Source organism: Canis lupus, chromosome 28 (assembly GCF_011100685.1).
Source record: "Canis lupus familiaris isolate Mischka breed German Shepherd chromosome 28, alternate assembly UU_Cfam_GSD_1.0, whole genome shotgun sequence".
Classification (NCBI taxonomy): Eukaryota; Metazoa; Chordata; class Mammalia; order Carnivora; family Canidae; genus Canis; species Canis lupus.
In genome coordinates this window covers 12,039,139-12,059,252 of record NC_049249.1, presented here as the reverse complement: position 1 = coordinate 12,059,252, position 20,114 = coordinate 12,039,139, and the positions used below count along the sequence as shown (strand labels likewise).

The 20,114-nt window shown below is 37.1% G+C and overlaps 1 protein-coding gene and 1 pseudogene across 2 annotated transcripts in view; both read left to right on the top strand.

The window, feature by feature from the left end:
• HPSE2 (heparanase 2 (inactive)) overlaps positions 1–20,114 on the top strand; it is a 632,592-nt gene that overhangs the window by 343,552 nt on the left and 268,926 nt on the right. The window lies entirely within an intron of this gene.
• LOC102153129 lies at positions 19,155–19,932 on the top strand (annotated as a pseudogene).

The following is a 20,114-nucleotide window of genomic DNA, read 5'->3' as shown; positions in this document are numbered from 1 at the left end:
GTCCTTATTGATAACTCACATTGTGTTTTCCATCTCATTCTTCTTTAATGTTTTAGAGATTCCTGAGGTTTTCTTCAAGCTCTGTATTCAGGATTTGAGCAAGTGAGGAAAGCTTTCTTGCATTTGCATTTAATTCAGAATTTGTCTACATTATACTTCTATATTTAGAATTGACATTATTTTTTTGCTACCATCTAAAGCATAAACATACATTGATCTCCCCCTAGCAAAACTGCATTTTTTTCATCATATTCCTCTTGCATACTAGTAATGGAACAAACTGATTGATGTTGTGTGCTTCCTGGTATATTTAAATAAAAAGCATAAGCTTCATAACCTGAAAAACCTGAACCTAATTTCAAGGAAATATCAAACAAACCTAAATTTAAGGGCATATTGTGAAATAAATGGCTGGTACTTTTAAAAATATATTCGTGAAAGACAAGGAAAGAATAAGGAAAGTTCCAGGTTAGAGAAGACTAAAGGGGCATGAAAATTAAATGAAATGTGTGATCGTGGGTCAGATGAATAAAATTTCTAAAAAAAAAAAAACACTTTTGGGACCAATAGTAAAATTTAAGTAAGGTAAATTAGATAATAATATTATATCAATGTTATTTTCTGATTTTGATAATTGGATATGTTAGTGAAATTTTCTTGATTTTGATAATTGTACTTTCACAGTTGTCCTTGACTTTAGGAAACACACACTAAAATATTTAGGACTTTTTTAAAAAAAAAAACACTTCACAGTTTTTGAGATCTCCCATGTATAACTTTGACTTAACAGTACCAGTGTGCCTCTTGGATCTCTCAGAACTCATGTCCTACCTTTCATAGCATTCAACAACCTTAGCCCTATTTTGTTCCTCAAATATTTCAAGCTTATTCTGTCTCAGAACTTTTGTACTTGCCATTTTTTCTGCCTACAACATTCTCTTCCTAGATCTGTGTAAGGTTGGCCCTGGCTCAAATGTGATACTTCCTAACCCCACCTAAGGGCAGAGCTTCTGACTACTCAAACAAAAGTCATTCTCTACAGTTTCAATTACATTAACCTGATTTCTTGTCTTCATAAGACTTCCCACTACATGAATTTATGTTTATTTATTACCTGTCATCTCCCTCACTCCCACTCTTTGTTTCCTACCTATTTAGAATTTAGGGCCATGAAAGCAGGGACTTTGTCTTGACTGCTATAAACCCGTTGCCTAGAACAATACCTGATACATAGCAGGTGCTCGGTAATATTTGTCAAATGGATGAATATACTTATATGTAAAAAGACTAGAGATGAATAGCAGCAGAAAAAGAAATAGATTGCAGGGAGTGATGTTATGTGTAACTGCAAAATTTGTTCAACATCACTCGCCCAGTTGATTTTATACTAGAAAGTGTCCATTACTCCAAAAGAGTTAACACCTAAGGTGCTTTCTGCTATAGTGGTAGCAGTGATTGTTTGCTTTCTACCTATAGCAAAGGTGTGAAGAGCTAGGACATGATATGAGGATTAGGGAGAATAGTTTCCAATCTTAACTGGTATGACAGGGGAGAATATCTAAAATCCAAACTATCCTGGAGTGTTCGTGAAATAGTATATGTCCCTGAGAGAAGGCAAGACTCCAGGCTGGTGGAAATAAGGCATTCCCACATTCTAAGAACAATCCATTGGCCTGAGGGCTCATTCTGATGAAAAATTTCACATTCCAAATCACTTTTTTGTCTGTGAAGTGGGCATGTCATTATTGCTTTTCCACATTTTGAGATGTGCTGGAGAAGAGCTACGGCAGGCATTTGTTTAATAAAGGCACTAAGTAACAACATTCCTCATTTCATCTTCTTCCGACCTTTTCAAAGCCCTTCTTCAAAGCTATTCTCTTTGACGCTGTATTTACTCCATATTAAATGTCTCTCTGAGTAAATTCTTTGGGTAAGGGCCAGTCTTCATGGCGTTCTTGCTAATGCAAGACTGTGGAGCTATCTATACATGACAGGTCTCCTTTGTACAATTGGTTGGAGCAATAACCATCACTCTGACCCCTGGGTGGCAGGAACCATGTCCCATGTCCCATTTTTCATTTTTTTTTTTTGGGGGGGGGGCGGAATTTGTAAGGACCTGGGCTTCATTAGACTCTTTTAAATACATAAAAATACCAACCACACTTTACAGACATGATGTTTTCAGACACTTGTAAGTTCAAAAATACCCTTTATTCTTTCCAACTCAGTATGAAGGCTGTTCTCCCATGGAGGCCTAGCCACAAAACAAGTTTGAAGTTTTCCTTTTTTTTTTGGCTTATATGGAGTTATTGGTGAATTAGCTATAGAAGCCCCTCTGCCCTTTTTTCTGTTTGGGGTGAAGGAGGAGGTAAATGGGAGAAACAAAGCCAAAATTGTCTTCATTTCACTCTACTTTATGTTTAAAGGGATCAAACAGATTTTTACATAAATATAGATATTGATAATGTTTTAACCTTGATGATAAACAAAGAGAAAAAGAAATCGCTAATGATTAGACTTATTGGCTGAAAAGAAAACTGTTTTGGATTGTGTGGTGGGACTGTATTTTAGTGGAAATCCCTATACACCCAAAACAACAAGCACAGGGATTTACCTCTTCAATGGTATGGTACATTAATTTATAAGTTCTTTTATGTTCAGCTCAGAGTTATACTTAGTTTTGTAGAAAGCAGAGATGATAATGAGCATATTTCTTCCCATACTTTTCTGGAGACAGATAAGTTTTAACTATTATAGATCTGAGATAGCATAGAAACTAATCAAAACAGGGTAATTTCAAAGAACCATTCTCATTTTATGCATGCCAGAAAAAATAAAATTAGATATGTGGAAAACTTGAACTAGAAATCAAATGACAAAAGAATAATTCAGTAGAAGGGATATGGAATTAGGCATCAGAAAACTGGTCCATGGATCTGTTTCTATCTAGCGGTGCAAAGTGAGGCAAATCTTGTCATCTCTGTAGGCCTCTATGCAAATATTCACACTATGAGCAATATAATACGAGAAATAGGAAATTATTTTGAAAGAATAAGTGCTATAATATTGGGGGACTAATGGAGTAATTTAGTTAAGTCGAAGTATCTCTGCAGCACAGATGCATTTGTGGAGAGATATTGTGATGTGAGGTCAACTGCCATTGAACAGGTATCTTGGTAGAATAATTTGAATCTTATGAATAAGGCAAACAAATCCATATTTGAGAAGTTCCTTAAAAAGTTGCCCTCGCTCCCCTCCAATCTTTCACAGCAGATGTGCTAAACACATAGTCTGTCTACTTTCAAAGCACACTGTGAGTCCTCAACACCAGACAATCCGATTTCCATCTTCAAAAGTATTATTTTTCTTGAAGCTCAATCGTTATCTGTTGACCAAATCCAACAGCCTTCTGTTAAAGCTTTATACTGAGTATCTGCGATAGCATTACATTTGCTCTCTCCTCCAGGTCTTAATGCCTGCCCCTGCCCATCCCTGCCAATCAATTCTGATATTCTTTATGTCTTTATATTCTAAAGGGAAAACAATGACAAGCTGTGGGAAAATGATAGACCATGAAACACAAACTATATGTAAAGTTGTGAAACATAAGATATTCTCTTTGTTCTAGGACAATAAAAAATTTGCAGAATGTTTATTGATAGAAACTCTGAAAAAGTGGAACTATGAGTGCCATCTTGTGGCAAGGCATGCCCTGCCACATCTAATTTGATATACCTCATGGTCTGAGGTCCCCCCAACCCCAAATCTTTTAGCTGTGTTCTGCTTTTCAGTGTCATTTGACATTGGATTCCATTATTTTTTGAGACTTTATTATCCCTAGTTTCTAAATAACTGAAGTAATTCTCAGTCTTTATCTTCTTTTATCTACCTTCTCCACTTTTCAAGGTTCTCTATTCTATCATCATCTTATTATTTTAAAAAATCACCTCCTTCCTTAGATCTCATTACTATTACTTCATTTTGGTTCTTGGATCATTCTGTGACTTCCTCTTATCTCTTTATATCAATTCTACTTAACTTCTTTTCTGACAACTGTGGCTTTACTCTAAGATTCAATCCGTAGATGAGTTGCCAGATAAAATACAGGACACCCAGCTAAATTTGAATTTCATATAAACAGCGAATAATTTTTTAGTATAAGTATATCACAAATACTACATGGGACAGGTGTGTATTAATGAAATAACATTATTTGTGTTCATATTTATTAAATCTGGCAACCCTAACCATTAGCCTTTTCTTCTTTTTCATTTGTGGTAGATATGTAGATATATTGCTCAGGTTTTACTTCAGAGAAGTGCTTAGCACCTAGATTTGGAGAGTGAGGTCAGCTGTTGTCTCATTTAGGATTCTCCTCATTCAAGGTCAGTCCTTCTCAGGGCACACACATTAGTGACTGAATGAGTTGGGGGTATTAGGCCCAACCATTCTGGTCTGATGCAGGACAACACTGACAGGCAATATTTGCTTCAGAGCTCCCCATCAGGTTGGCTGAGGCATATTCAGCTTGCACTGCAGTTTAACTTTTTCTCTGTCCAATGCACTTACTTCCCTTTCTTTGAAAGGTATTGATCCTTAATAAACACTCAGACTTTGTCTCAGCTTTTGCTCTTGAAAAACCCAACCTGCAACACTCATCTCTGAGTAAACTCATTTCTATGACTTCAACTATGACCCCTCCAACTATGCTGATGTGTCCCAAGTATGTGTCTATGGATGGGTCTCTCATTCTTGAATTCACAGATATATCTTAGTACCTCTCTATTCAAAAGTCTCACTGTTTTTCAGACACAACTAAACTTATCTTTCTATTCATTCATCCAACAAATATCTCTTGAGTGCCTACCATGTTCCAAGCACTGTATCACTGGGCTTATAACTGTGAAGCAAACATACATAAACAGACCCAGCCCCCATGGAAGGCATTCTGGGAGAAATAATAAGTAAGATAAGTACATAAAATGCATTATAAATTATAGAGTGATAAGTGCTAAAAGAGGAAAAAAGTAGGGATGGTAAGTGTGTATGTGTGTGTTTGGGTTTTTGTGTGGAGAGAGGGTCAGAGGAAATTTTAGATAGGGTGACCAGGGAAGATATATATTCAAAATAAGCAATGCTCTACTACCCAGCAATTGCACTGCTGGAAATTTACCCCAAAGATACAATGCAATGAAACGCTGGGACACCTGCATCCCGATGTTTCTAGCAGCAATGTCCATAATAGCCAAACTGTGGAAGGAGCCTCGGTGTCCATCGAAAGGTGAATGGATAAAGAAGATGTGGGATATGTATACAATGGGATATTACTCAGCCATTAGAAACCACAGATACCCACCATTTGCTTCGATGTGAATGGAACTGGAGGGTATTATGCTGAGTGAAATAAGTCAATCAGAGAAGGACAACATTATATGGTCTCATTCATTGGGGAATATAAAAATTAGTGAAAGGGAATAAAGGGGAAAGGAGAAAAAATGAGTGGGAAATATCAGAGAGGGAGACAGAACATGAGAGACTCCTAACTCTGGGACACGAACAAGGGGTGGTGGAAAGGGAGGTGGGCGGGGGGGGGTGACTGGGTGACGGGCACTGAGGGGGGCACTTGATGGAATGAGTGCTGGGTGTTATGCTATATGTTGGCAAATTGAACTCCAATAAAATAAAATAAAATAAATTAATTAAATTAAAAAAATAGGCAATGCTGTGCTGTAGTAATAAATCTAAATACCAGTGGTTTTAGCCCAACAAAAGTTTACTTTTTGCTCAGGGGAAGTCTGATATAGGTGATTCATTACTCCATTCAGCAATTCAGGATTCCAGGCTTCCTCCATAATTTGATGCTACCACATTGCCATATAGTTTCTTTTTTTTTTTTTCAAGATTTTATTTATTTATTAACGAGAGAGAGAGAGGCATAAACATAGGCAGAGGGAGAAGCAGGCTCCCAGAGGGGAGCCCACTGCAGGACTTGACTCCAGGACTTCAGGATCATGCCCTGAGCCAAAGGCAGATGCTCAACTTCTGAGCCACCCAGGCATCCCTGCAATATAGTTTCTAAGGGTAGAGACAAATAGAGGTAGACCAGTAGCCAATAGGTATTTGACCTGTAAGTAACACATATCTCCTGCTCATGTTCTCATTTGCAAAACTAAGTCATGTCTTCCCACCCTTAACTACAATACAAGGGAAGCTAAGAAATACCTTCCTATCTGCCCAGAAAAAGGAAATAGTGTGGTTATCATGCCATTTTTTGTTTTCCCTTACAGAAGGCTTCACTGAAAAAGTAACATTTGAATAGACCTGAAAGATTTTTCCCAGAATTTTTTCTCTATTTTAAGATTTGTCAAATGTATTTTTAGATTTCACAAATCTCACAACTCCTTTTCTGTTGAAAACATGCATTTAACTTATGTTTTTCTTTCATCTTCTCTATCTAAACAATCAAAACCTAACTCTTGTCAATGTATTATAATAATCTCCTGTTTTCTATTTCTAACCCTAACCCTAACCCACTTTCCAGTCCTCAGTCCATCTTTCATGTCACAGCTAGGGTGAAAGTTCTAAAGCAAAAAATCCTGTTGATGTATGCTTTACTTAAAAAAATATTTTTTTTATTTATATAAGAAACCCAATTGTAACCATGTTTCTGTGATTTTCCCACCAATTACTGTTATTTACACAACTCAAAAGTTATAACAAGGAGCAAGACTGAAAAAAAGCATAAATATTTCAGTACAAATGAAATGTCTTCCTAATAAAAATTTAGCTATTTATTAATCATTTCCAGCAGTTATTGATAAACACAACTTTTTCTAAGAATTAGAGATTTTCGATGCTTTGTGCTTGACTATGGTTTCATTTCCCATATTAGCTCTTTGCACACTTTCTTCAGCTGTTAAATTATCTGCTTCTAATTTATTTATTTATTTATTTGTTTATTTATTTATTATTTTAAAAAGATTTTATTTATTTATTCATCACACACACACACACACACACACACACACACACACACACACACACACACACAGAGGCAGAGACACACGCAGAGGGAGAAGCAGGCTCCATGCAGGGAGCCTGACAAGGGACCGACCCCCGGGTCTCCAGGATCACGTCCTGGGCTGAAGGCGGCGCTAAACCGCTGAGCCACCCAGGCTGCCCTCTGCTTCTAATTTATGAGAAAGAATTATCACCTGTTTTCTGAGTACTTTGTAAACAGTTCTCAGAACCTCTTTTCTAAATTGGCCTTCCTGCATATACTGTTTCTCCCTCTTTCCCTCCCCTCTCTTCCTTACTTTCGTTCTTATAAAGGAAACAATTTTAATTTTATGTAATTAAAAAAAATCTGCTCAGAGAGTTTCAGCTTAAAGTAAGGTAAAACATGTATTATGGGAGATCCTCCATGCTTACAACCAACGTTTGGCTGTCTAGTAAGTCTCTCCCAAATCAAGCAACTCCCTACCCTTTGATGTCAGCTTCTTGATAAAAACTTTGTAAGTTAACTGCAATGGTTTGGACTTCAAAATTAATGTTTTTCTAGTATTATTACTAGAAGTAGTACTAGTAGGATTACTAACTGACTGAAGTCTTCCCCTCAATAAAATAATGGAACTGCATAAAACAGTACCATTCCCTAATTTGTGTTCCTACTTTCCATGTTCAGTGAGTTGAATAATATGGGAGCACTTCTTCCTTCAGCTTTATTACAAGTGATTCCACCTCTCTCAAATATCAATTTCAATGTGCGGAAGTAGCTCTGTCTTTTGGAAGAGAGAGAGAGGGAGAGATTGAATAATTTCAAGGTATTTCTGTGTCAGTGACTTCAGACACTGATCTTTCTCAGAGCTTTCAATAATTTATCTCTGCATCTATCGGATGACGGAAAATGAGACACTAAGAAATGAATTTTTCTCTTTCATGGGCTATATTCATATCAGTGCATTTACTCACTGCCCCCTGAATCCATTTTCTGCCCAGTAACCAAAATGAGCTAAATCTCATCCTGCAGCTTAAAACTAATCTCTCACTTAACATCTGTTTCACCATATTATTTAGATTTTCATATGTAATTTGATATAAATCTCAAAGATGACATATTTTGGATTTCTGCTATATCATCAGTGACTATGATATAACAAGTGACTTATCATCATTAAACTTGACTGTGACTTGGAACTTTATCTTTTTTTGACTTTCACAATTTCTTTGAGATGATTTCCCTTAAGAGGAAAACCTCTTCTATACCAGAGTGTATTACACAAATTCTCTTGTGCTTTCTCTATGCCACTTCTTAGATTCATGGACAGTGAGGGCAAAGAGCAGATGGACATTGGATATAATCTGATCAACCACTGCCTTTTATAGATGAACTATGATAGGGACTTGCCATAGTAGTCATCCTGGAAGCAGAATCCTGACAACCCGACTTCCTATATGCATAGATTTGGTCTTGGGTGTTTTTGTATCTAATATGTTTATGTTAGGCACACCTGTGGCATTAAGGGCTACATCATATTTCTCTTGATTTAGACCACTCAGCAGGAAAGGCTGGTGAAATGAGAGGACCTATGCCTCAAAGAAATACAAGTAGTTAAGTAATACCCCCTGAAGGAGTAAAAAGTGGATATGACAAGGGAAGAGAAAAGATAGGGAGACAGGGATTCCCTCATAAGGCACCTTCAGGTTGTTATCCCAACTGCAACAAGAATTTTACTGGGGCTTGACATGGAGTTTAAAAAATTGTTTTATTTTGTTGTGAGGCTGAATAAAACTATGATATAGAGAATAAACAAAAAACAAATGATGTTATTAGAAGACAAAACTTCAACTATCTTGTTTGTAAAAGGTTTACATGTTTACCCTGCAAACTTCCTGTGTCATGTAATAATGCACTTTATTGGTCTGACAGCTATAAAAATTCTGAGACATAATTCAGTTAGATTTTCTCTTATTTATTTACCATTTTTCTGATTTCTAAAATGAAACTAAGTATCTCATTTAGTTGTTATGAGGATTCAATGAAAATTTGCTTGTAATTGTTTTCATATTCCTTTGTATGAAAGAAAATGGCAGGTAGGGCAGCCATGGTGGCTCAGCGGTTTGGCGCCACCTTCAGCCCAGGGCCTGATCCTGGAGACCTGGGATTGAGTCCCATGTTGGGCTCACTGCATGGAGCCTGCTCCTCCCTCTGCCTGTGTCTCTGCATTTCTCTCTCTCTCTCTCTCTCTCTCTCTCTTTCTGTGTGTGTGTCTCTCATGAATAAATAAATAAAATCTTTAAAAAAAATAAAGAAAGAAAATGGCAGGCTTAAATCAAATTTATCTGTTGAACTACCTAGTCACTTCCATTTATAGCTTTTAAGTCTTGCATTAACTTGTGATATGGTACTTATTTGGGAATTAAGCCTGCCAGAGGTGTTGGGGATGAAAGTACATGGCTTTGGTAGGTCAACCTTAATGACCTCCCTACCATTTTTTTAAATCTCTAAGAAATTCAAGTTGTTTTTGCAAGATGGAAGATGTCTACTGGAAGAACATTTAGCAATGGTGATTGGCTCCTCTCTTTCTCTTTTTTCCTACAACTTTTATTTTGAAAAATTTAAAACCATAGGGAAAATTGAAAGATTAGATCCATCAGTTGTTTACATTTTGCCACATTTGATTTCTTTCTATCACCTAGCCATCTACCTATGTAATTTTTTGCTGAATTGTTTGAGAGTAAATTGCAGACATCATGATATTTCATCTCTAAATACCTTAGCATGCATCTCCTAGGATTAAGAATTTTCTGGGACGCCTGGGTGGCTCAGCGGTTGGGTGCCTGCCTTTGGCTCAGGTCATGATCCCGGGATCCAGGATCGAGTCCTGCATCAGGCTCCCTGCAAGGAGCCTGCTTCTCCCTCTGCCTATGTCTCTGCTCCCTCAGTCTGTATCTCTCATAAATAAATAAATAAATCTTTAAAAATAAAAAAAAGAACTTTCTCCTGTATAAACACAATACCATTCCAACACCTATGAAACTCAACATTTATTGATTCAATATTATATAATACATAGTTCATATCGTAGTTTTCCCTAATTATCCTAATAATGTCCACGGTAGCTATTCTCACTCCCTCCCCATCAATTTTGAATGCAAAGAAGAATCATGTTTATATTTAGTTTTCTTTAGTCTTTCTTTATCTAGAACAATCCCTTCAGTTATATTTTTGGGGTTTTTTTTTGTGACATTGGTATTTTTGAAAAGTCTAAACCAGTTGTCTTATAGAATGCACCTAAATCTGTATTTGTCTGATTGTTTCCTTATGGTTAGATTCTGTTTAAATATGTTTGGCAAGACTGCTACATAGATGATGTGTAGATCTCCTTTTTAGAAAGCTCTCTGTGTTATAGTATGGAGACAAGATTGAAGGGTGCTAAATGGGAAGGCTGTGTTCTCAGTTTTTTGGGTGAATGATATGGTGGCATGAATTAGGATAGAAGTGGTGGGGACTTTGGAAGGAAAAATCTAGGAAAGGTTTAGAAGATAGACTTGATGACCAGCTTTGGTTGGTCCCAAAGGGAAGAGGGAAGAACCTGGAATAAATTCCACAATTTCTGATAAATGATATATAATTTATCAATTCAGAGAATATAAAAAATATTTATTGGGGTGGAAAAATAAATGAGTTTATTTTTTCACAGGTGCCATTTGAAATGCCTGTGGATTATTCATAGAGATGATTGATAAGACCAGTATGGATGGAGTTCAGGAGAAAAACCTTGGACTAGAGATTTAAATTTGGGAATAAAATACTAACATGTATAGGTAGGTATAAAGCCATAGAGATGGATCAGATTGCCTAGAGAGAGTATTAAGTGAAGAGGGATGAGGTGATGAAGCATTCTTAGTTAAGATTTGACCAGAGCTCATAGTCCAGTGCTCTTTCCTTAGTTCTTGCTTAGTCTCTCCGTGCTTTAATTTCTGAGGTTGTTTCACTCATTTGATTGTTAGTCATCAACTAAACTCAGAGTTGTTGGGACTCATCACAGACTTCATTTACTCCAACTAGACTAGAGAATCACTGGCACTGACCCCACACTCATAGTGATCCATATTTCATCTAAGTACCCTTAAGTCAGTGTGGGCTTTATCCCAGAAAGGAGCCACATCCTATTTAAGATAGAACTACCAAACATTCCCCACTATTACTTAGTTCAATCTTCGAATGTGCAGAGGCACATTATGCAAATAAACCAAGCACAATAAAAATGATCATACATCAGCTGTGTATGTGCACATGTGTGTTTCTGCAATCTGGATTGCAATTCTGTGATGGAATGGTTCCAGACCTAGCAAAAGAAAAAAGAAAGGAAACCTGAAGAATGTTCTCTCAGCTCCATTTAATGCCTTGACTTTATCAAACTTGTGTGCTATGTTTCTGCCTGTAGCTCTCAGCATATGGAGAAAAGAGCCAGGAACCAATCATTCTTTCCCACTCCACCAAGAAATCTTTTATACTTCCTCCACAGGTAAGATTCTAGGTCACCAACAATACTAGGAAGTGTTTTATTGAGACTTGTGGCATTATATCATCAAAACCTTCTCATTCCCAGCACTCTTAGAATCATGTCTAATGAAGATCTACAAAGTGGAAATTCTTACTTAATGACCTCTAAAGAGGAGCCGAAGGAGATTGAGGTGATATAAAAGAAAAAGGGAAATCTGCTTGTGAGGGAAGGGAATGCTGAGCCTGGTTGGGAAGGCCGACTGTTCAGCTGCCAATACCTGTTACTTAAGAACTGACATTTTCCAGATCTCACTTCAGGGAAGGCAACATCTGATCTCACTTAAAACTGCAGCATCTGCCCTGCTGCTTTCCCCCTGACCAGGCCCACACCTCACCAGCCAGAGTAATGATGACTAAAAGAAAGAAGGATGCAATTAACTGGTGAGTGGAGGTTGGAATGAGTGGGAACCTCTTGAGAGTTTTGATCTGATTGTGCAGCTGACTTAGGAGGTTTCTCCCACACACTAACACACATTAATAATATAGTCAAGTGCCAAGAAGCAAGAGAGAGACCTGATGCCATCATTTAAGCATAATGCTGCATTTTGTTTGGGTGGTTGTTGGTGATGTTGGCTTAGTAACTGTGGCTCTCTAGCTTCTGCTTTCTTGCATCACATAGCATTGAGGAACAGATAGAAATATGTGGAGCAGATAGGAATTCTTCTCTTAAATATTACATTAGCCTCTCCAAGGAGAACTGTGAAAGTTGATCAGGGCACTAACATTTAATTATATTATTTCCTATTCTGGTTGTTAATATCTTCTCTATCTTCATTATTTTTGTGTGTACACAAATACATATAGTGATGGCAGAGGAGACATTAAGGACCAGAATAGGTACGTATATGGATGGCTGGGTGGATATACAAATGCAAAAAAAATTCATATATATATATGTACATATGTATATCATCAAAAGATGATTAAAATTTCCTGTTAGTTTTAATTTGAAAGATCTCCATTAAGGCTGAAATAAGACAGAAAGCTCAGAACAATAGCCAAGGCAGAAAGCTTTAAAAGCACATAAATATTTATTTAGCAATTTTTTTAAACAAAGGGATTATATTTATTGTTTTGTAATCTATTTTTCACTTAGTAATATTAATATTTTCCTATGTCAAAAATGTTTCTCTGTAGAGCATTTATTGAATCCATCCTATGGATTTATATTCCATTTCCCCTATTCTTAGAAATTTAGCAAGTCTTTTACTCTCTCTTTCCCTACCATTAAACAAAGCTGTGATGAACATTCTTTTTTTTTTTTTATTGTAATGAACATTCTTATGTACTTGGAATTCAGTTCTGTAAATTCCACAGAGAAAATATTTAGAAGTGGAGTTTTTTAGTCAAAGGGTATATGCATTTTTAAAGCTTTTGATACATATTGCCATATCTTTTTCCAGAGGAGGTGTTAAGTCTTATGAGGATTATTTGGTCTGAAATTTCCATAAACAAATTGGAATTTAGAGCAGGGGATTACAAATTACAAGGGAGGTTGTTACTGTATATCCTAAAAGTGTCAGGACCAGAGTAATTAGTATAATTGTCTGTGAATATTGTGCCAGAGTAAGTCTTTTCTACTCCTATGGACTGGTTCAGAGAAAGAGAGCTAATCTAAGAAGTGGGTCTCTTATTCCTTATTAATGGAGTTCTGGTGGATGCATCAGTAGTTCTGGTATCTAAATGAACCCACAGGTTCTGAGTTGCAGAATACTAAAAGCCTAGAGTCTCATTTTTTAAAAAATCCAAGAAAATATAAGGAAATAATATTATGCTAGAAAAATAGTTAAGCTGTAAAGGAATAGATTCTTGCTGTGTCTATTGATTTATTATAATACTTCTTACATGCAGAATAGCCTTGACTCTGGGTGAAGGTTCATATACCTTTGGCTAGGATCTCAGGAACAGGCCACCAAAAGTAAGCTTTTAAATAAGGAGCAGCAAAGTAGAAGCTAATGGCCTTTACAAGAAGAGGAAATAGATTTTCCTTAATCAGTCATAATTCTTTGCTGTTCTCATTAGCTTACTGAGGCCTAATGGAAGGACTGTCCTTGCAGTTTTCATTTTCCCTAGAAATCTCTGGTATCTAATAAATTTCTACTCAGTATTCCAACCTCCCAGCAGTAATTCTCATACTCAACACTTTTTGTTAATGATGTTTTTGCCTCTAGAATTTATACATGGAAGACTACCTTCTGTAGCCATGTCCAAGAAATGGAACCTTTTTCCTTATTTTCCATACTCGTTCTTGGAGTAAATCAAATCAATCAATCAGTAATAGGGGCCCTATTGACACTTTTAGTCTCCAGGTATCACTGTCCACTCAGCCCCTATACTAAATATTCCCCAAAATGTCTGAGTTCTTTCTTTTTTTCAGTGTAAATTATCTGACTAAATGGCTCTAGTACTTTTATGGGGGAAGGAGAATCATTATATGATGCTACAGTATTCCCCCTAAATATCTGGCCATGTCTTTAGTCAGTGGGTTCTGGACCAAAAAATTGACTCAGGATCAAGAACTAGTAAGAGATTAGGACCTTTTTATTAGGGCAAACATCCTCAACTTCCTGCCCATCCATTTCTGTGGTTGTAGATATTAAATAACACTCTTGTTGGCTGCCCATCTTTTTGCCTCTAGGGATGTCATGCTTTATTAACTACCTTCACAATTCCCTGCTGGTTTGGCCCTCTTGGCTGCCCCTCTCACCTTGCTGGCCATTATCATAATTGTAACCTTTTGGCTTCTTATAGTTAAATACCACCACTTGGGCTCTATTTCTTTGGCCCCCATCATCCTATCCTTATGGTTATTGACAAGCCCAAACCTGACCTGTGGCTAAGAGCCACCACTGAACCTTATTAGTGATGCTGTGCCCCTCTCACCAGCACATTTCTTATGATCTTTGTGGAATGGTGTCATTTGGCTTCTCCCATGGGGCCTACTCCTCTGGTGGGTCTTCTGGCCTTATTAGTATATCCATTCTACCATGTCCACTTCTCTCAGTCTCTTGTTCCTCTCTCTACCATCTGCCAGGGCAACTCAGGCATTTCTGCACTAAATATCATCTTAGCAGTGAGTTTGCCCCATCCCCTGGGATCCTTGTCAGCTGTTAAATCCCATGTCCTAAGAAAACATCCCCAAGTCAATGAATCCTTGATTATCCAATCTTGTCCTGGCCCTCTTGATTCAACATCTTCAGGAGTATATCCCTGGCTTCTGTTGATACATACTAGCTAATTCTCCCAGACAGTTGACTATATAGTCTCTTCCTTTCCTTAACTGGTAATGCTGGGCTTTAGTTCTAGTAATGAGCCTGGCAGCTAGAAGAGGAGATGGGGCAGCTTCTGAGGAGGAAAATTGCTGTCTTGCAGAGAGAGGCTTCTGCAGTGTCTTGCAACACAGGATGAGTGCAACCTCTTACTTGGGAAGAGTGGGCCACCTTGTAAGCTCTAGGGCATCTTCAGCTCCAACATCTGGGACATCAATCCAGATGTCCCTAACCCATACTTCAAGGTACTGGTTTTTTCCACACAGAGCCCTGATATTATGATAACAGACATGTCTTTATTAAGCATTCAAATGTCTCTGAAGCTGTGTAACTCTTAGATCTTCAGTTTTCTACTTAGCTGTCTGCTCTTCTACCACAGAATATAAGGGTGCCTCTATAAACAACCAGTGAAGTCCTCTGGCTCTCACACTTAGCCATTAGTTATTTGTTAATGGCTCTCAATTTCTCATTATTTTTCTTCAGAGCCTGAATGCAATATAGCAGTAATCTGCAACTCTGCTGTCCTTGTAGACATCTTCCCCTAACCCATTTCTTTTGCAGCTGAATCTCTATATACCTGACTCTTGTGTCATGTTACTACCAGAGAAATCTTTAGCACCCATGTTCCACACTCAAGATGGTATTTTTTTTCCCACAAGATGGTGAGTAAGCCAGTCCCAAATTCCTATCTTACTTAGACCATTCTCATTATTATTTGCAGTAGTTTATGTCAAGAAGCAGACACAAAGATAGGATTAGTCTATGCCAGAGATTAGGGGTAGGGGAACTGTCAAAGGGGAAGAAAGCCTTCAGACCAGTTGAACATCTGTGGAGAAAAAAAAGGAAAAATAGAGTAGAAGGAATCAGACTACAGCACAGTTCCAGAAAAGGTTCTGTCAGGCTGATGGGAAGTCCTCAAGCCAAATTTGTAGAAGTCTTGCAACTTGCTGGAATGGGCATGCCTTAGTAACTTTGCCCACCATTTTTAGTCACTGACTGGCAAAAACAGCTCGAGGGAGATATAAGTTCATCATGAACACAGTTGTGGATGCAGATGGGCAGCAGCTAGAGCAGATCATCAGTTACACTCCCTGTAGCAGGATTTCTGAGTGGTATATTTCATGGCACACACATACACGCTCAGTCATTGCTTAAGATCAGCAAATCTTCATGTTCAGTACTAGTAGATGAAAGTGTGAGGGGCTGTATCAAAAGAAAGGGGACCTTGGCATCTCCAATTCAAATTTGAAATACACAAACACACACATACAGATAGTACACATAGGAGTCAGACTCTACCATGCTATTAGTATTACAATTTTTTATTTATAGTGGATTTGTACAAACTTTCTTGGGCCAGTCTAAAAAATGACCCCCATTTGTGGTTTTGTTTCTATGTGAAAATATGTGCCAAATTTCCCACAGCCAACTGCTAAATGAGTCTTTGGAACACAATAAACTATAAACTGAGAATATCCTGTAGAGAGGCCACTTGGGCTTCTTCTGGGCACTTGAGATAGAAACAACCAAGTGTGCACTGTCACTATTTTAGTGGCTTTGGCAAAGGGACTTGTCTGTCCATGCTGTTTCTGGACAAAGACTCTTCAAGCTTAGCAACAACATTCCATCTTCACATCCAAAAGAAAAATAATACAATCTAAAAGTGTGGCTTTTGTATGTGACCAACATGACTAGTGCATGTGTTTTTGCCTCATTATTCTATTCCATGTTGATAATCTGCTGGTTGTATCCAAGTCACTATATCACAGCCTATAAATTCCTTGAAAGCAAGGACCATGTCTCATCATTGATTACATTCAATACCCAAATGACTAAATCAGTGCCAACAAGTACTTGGTGACCTTTTTCCTTAACCCTCTCCCTCCTTCCCTGGACCAGCTCTTTATAGTTCCCCATTAGAATCATAGTCTTTGGAGAGATGCCCCATATCTTTGTATAATCATTTCTCTTCTCTGAATTATTTAGCATCCCCACCTCTCCCTCATGGGAGAGCTGGGTCTGCCCTAGAGCCAAAATGGTTTTAAGTCAAGTAAGAAGTGTACTTCTTACTGCCATATAGTAAGATTTATCACTGGCTTAATGGGACCTTTGCCAAAAAAACTGGCTAATGTGTCATCATGGCATCTTAAGAAATTTCTTCCTAAGAAAATATTTTTCATGACTAAAGAAGCCAATTTTCATAATGTCGCTAACCCACATATCACAACTGCTACCTCTATCCCACCAGACAACAAATCATAGTTAGAGGCTTCAAGACACATATACAGAAGTAAGATTTTTTTATTTATTTTTATTTATTTATTTATTTATTTATTTTTAGTAACTAACATGTTCTAGAAGAGTTTGGACTATGGATGTTAACTATGAGCCCTTGAGAATTCCTCCCAGCCTTTCAGTGATCTCCTACATTTCTTCAATTCAAATATGCTTTATACTATTCAAGAAAATTGATATCCATTTTCTTGCTTGACATTTAAAATAACCTTGCAAAACAGGTATTATTATTGACACCTGAAAAATAAGGAATCTGAAATACCATAGAGTTAAATGATATATCTAAGGAGTAAATTTGTGACCAGTGATTAGAACACAGAGACCAGGGTGGACTATAATCTTTAGGAAATGAAATACAACAATCAATCAATATGTACTTACTATACTCTGTGTGTTGGGCACTGCAGCTAGACTCAAGAACACAAAGACAAGTAAGATCGAGGCATCAAAATGTTTAGAATCTGTGAAGTGGTCCTCAAACTTTTCCAGTTTCATAAAAGACCATTTTCATTAAAGCAAATAAAAATCTTTTAATTGTAGTTGTTAATCAACAAGGTTACAAATCAAATACTGCAGAATTGGTTATGATGAAAATCAATAGTCTCCTTCTCCTTTCTGCCACTACCTATCTTAGCCCCTCTCCAAAAGTTACCTTTTTCATTAAAATAACCATATTAAAACTTTTTTATTTTTAGCATTTTAAAAAAGATTTTAGTTATTTATTCATGAGAGACACACACAGAAAGGCAGAGACATAGGCAGAGGAAGAAGCAGGCTCCCTGCAGGGATCCCGATGTGGGACTCAATCCCAAAACCCTGGGATCATGACCTGAGCCAAAGGGAGACACTCAGCCACTAAGCCACCCAGGTGCCCATTTTTAGTAATTTTATTAGGAAAAAACAAACTAAATAAAAGGTGTATAGAGAATAATGAAATAAATACCATCTACTCACCAATAATTAACTTTATTAAGGCTAATAAGTCTTTACATATAGATATATTTACTTCAGATCTTTTTTTTTAAGACAACATCTCAGATATAGTTAAAACCACTTGAGTGTTCCTTTCCAACCCCACTGCCCTCCATCTCAACACATAGGTAACCACCAAGCAGTGAATTTTTTACTTACATTCGTCCTCACTTCTATTTTACTTATACTATATACATAATACACACAGATGTATATATACAATATGCTGTATATATACATACAATGTACTTCTATAATGAATATATGATATTATTTGTATATTTTGACAACATATATCATTCTGCAACTATTTTTATTCTGCTTAGTTTTTGAGATCTCTTCTAATACATATAGCTCTAGTTCATTATCTTTAAATTACTTCTCAGTTCTCATTGATGGACATTTAAGTTGTTTCTTATTATTACTGCAAACAACATAGCATTCAGTCTTTCACCAATAAGTATAACATTTGCAGAGGATTTTATTAAGCCACTCATGTTGAGGTAGGAATGACAAAAAGCTGTAGATACTTAGTGTATACAACTAGATGTATTTAGAGATTAGATACCCATGAAACCATCATCACTATCAATGTCATGATCTCATTTATTAATTATCTCAAAAAGTTTTCTCCACCCCCTTGTTTTCTTTTGGGGGTTGTTTATTTGTCTTTCAGTGGTAAGAGCACTTAACCTAAGATCCCCCCTCTTAGCAAAATTTTAAGGATACAGTGTTGATAATATGTGGCTCTATGTCATACAGTAGATCTCCAGAATTTATTTATTTTGCATAACTGAAACTTTGTACTCTTTGACCAACACTTCCCTACTTATCTCCCCTTAAAGCCTCTGGCAACATCATTACACCTCTCTGTTTCTGTTCAACTATTTTAGATTGCAAATGAAATAATGTAGTATTTGTCTTTCTGTTCCTGGTCTATTTCATTTAGCATAATGTCCTCCAGATTCATCTATTCTAGCAACCTAAATATCCATCAATGGTTAATGGGCTAAAGAAAATGTATATGGATCTACAGCTACCCAGGGAAGATGGCCACTCCAGTAGTTTCTGGGCTCTCCCAGCAGGTGTGTTTCCTTAGTGCATCTGTGGTCAGGGTGTTTGCCAAGCACATGAGACCACTTCTTCAGGTATATGGTATTGAAAGTTGCTATGCCACAGCTCTTTCTGCTGCATCTAAACAGAATAAACTGGAACAAGTAGAAAAGGAATTGCTGAGAGTAGCACAAATATTGAAGGAACCCAAAATGGCTGCTTCCATTATGAATCCCTGTGTAAGCAAACAGTGAAAGAGAAAAGACTAAATGACATGACAGCAAAATAGAGGTTCTCTCCCCTCATGTCCAGCCTGATCAGTTTTCTTGCTGAAAATTGTTGCTTGAACAATATCCCTGGAGTCATTTCTGCCTTTCAACCATGATGATCATGCACCATGGAGAAGTCCCTTGCACAGTTTCCACTGTATCATCTTTATTTTTTTTTTGAGATTTTATTTATTTATTCATGAGAGACACACAAAGGCAGAGACATAGGCAGAGGGAGAAGCAGGCTCCCTGCAGGAAGCCTGATACAGGACTTGATCCCAGGACCCCGGGATCATGACCTGAGCCGAAGGCAGACACTCAACCACTGAGCCACCCAGGTGCCCCCTCTATCTCCTTTAGATGAAGCCACTCTTTCTGAAATAAAAACAGTCCTGAAGAGCTGTCAAGCATAGTGGCAATGATTGTCCATATTGGAGAAAAATATACTGATATTATGAAAACCCAGATTCAGAAGCTGATCAGGGCTTTGTGGGAGATTTTCTGAAAGTGCTGATTTTCTGTCAGTGAAAATTCCTAAACTTGGAGCAATGATAAAATGCTTCCTGAACGATAAAAAAAGAAAATGTGTTGTATACATACAGTGGAATATTATTCAGCCTTACAATGGCAGAATTTTCTTCTTTTTAAAGGCTGAATAATATTCCATTATATTTATATACCACATAT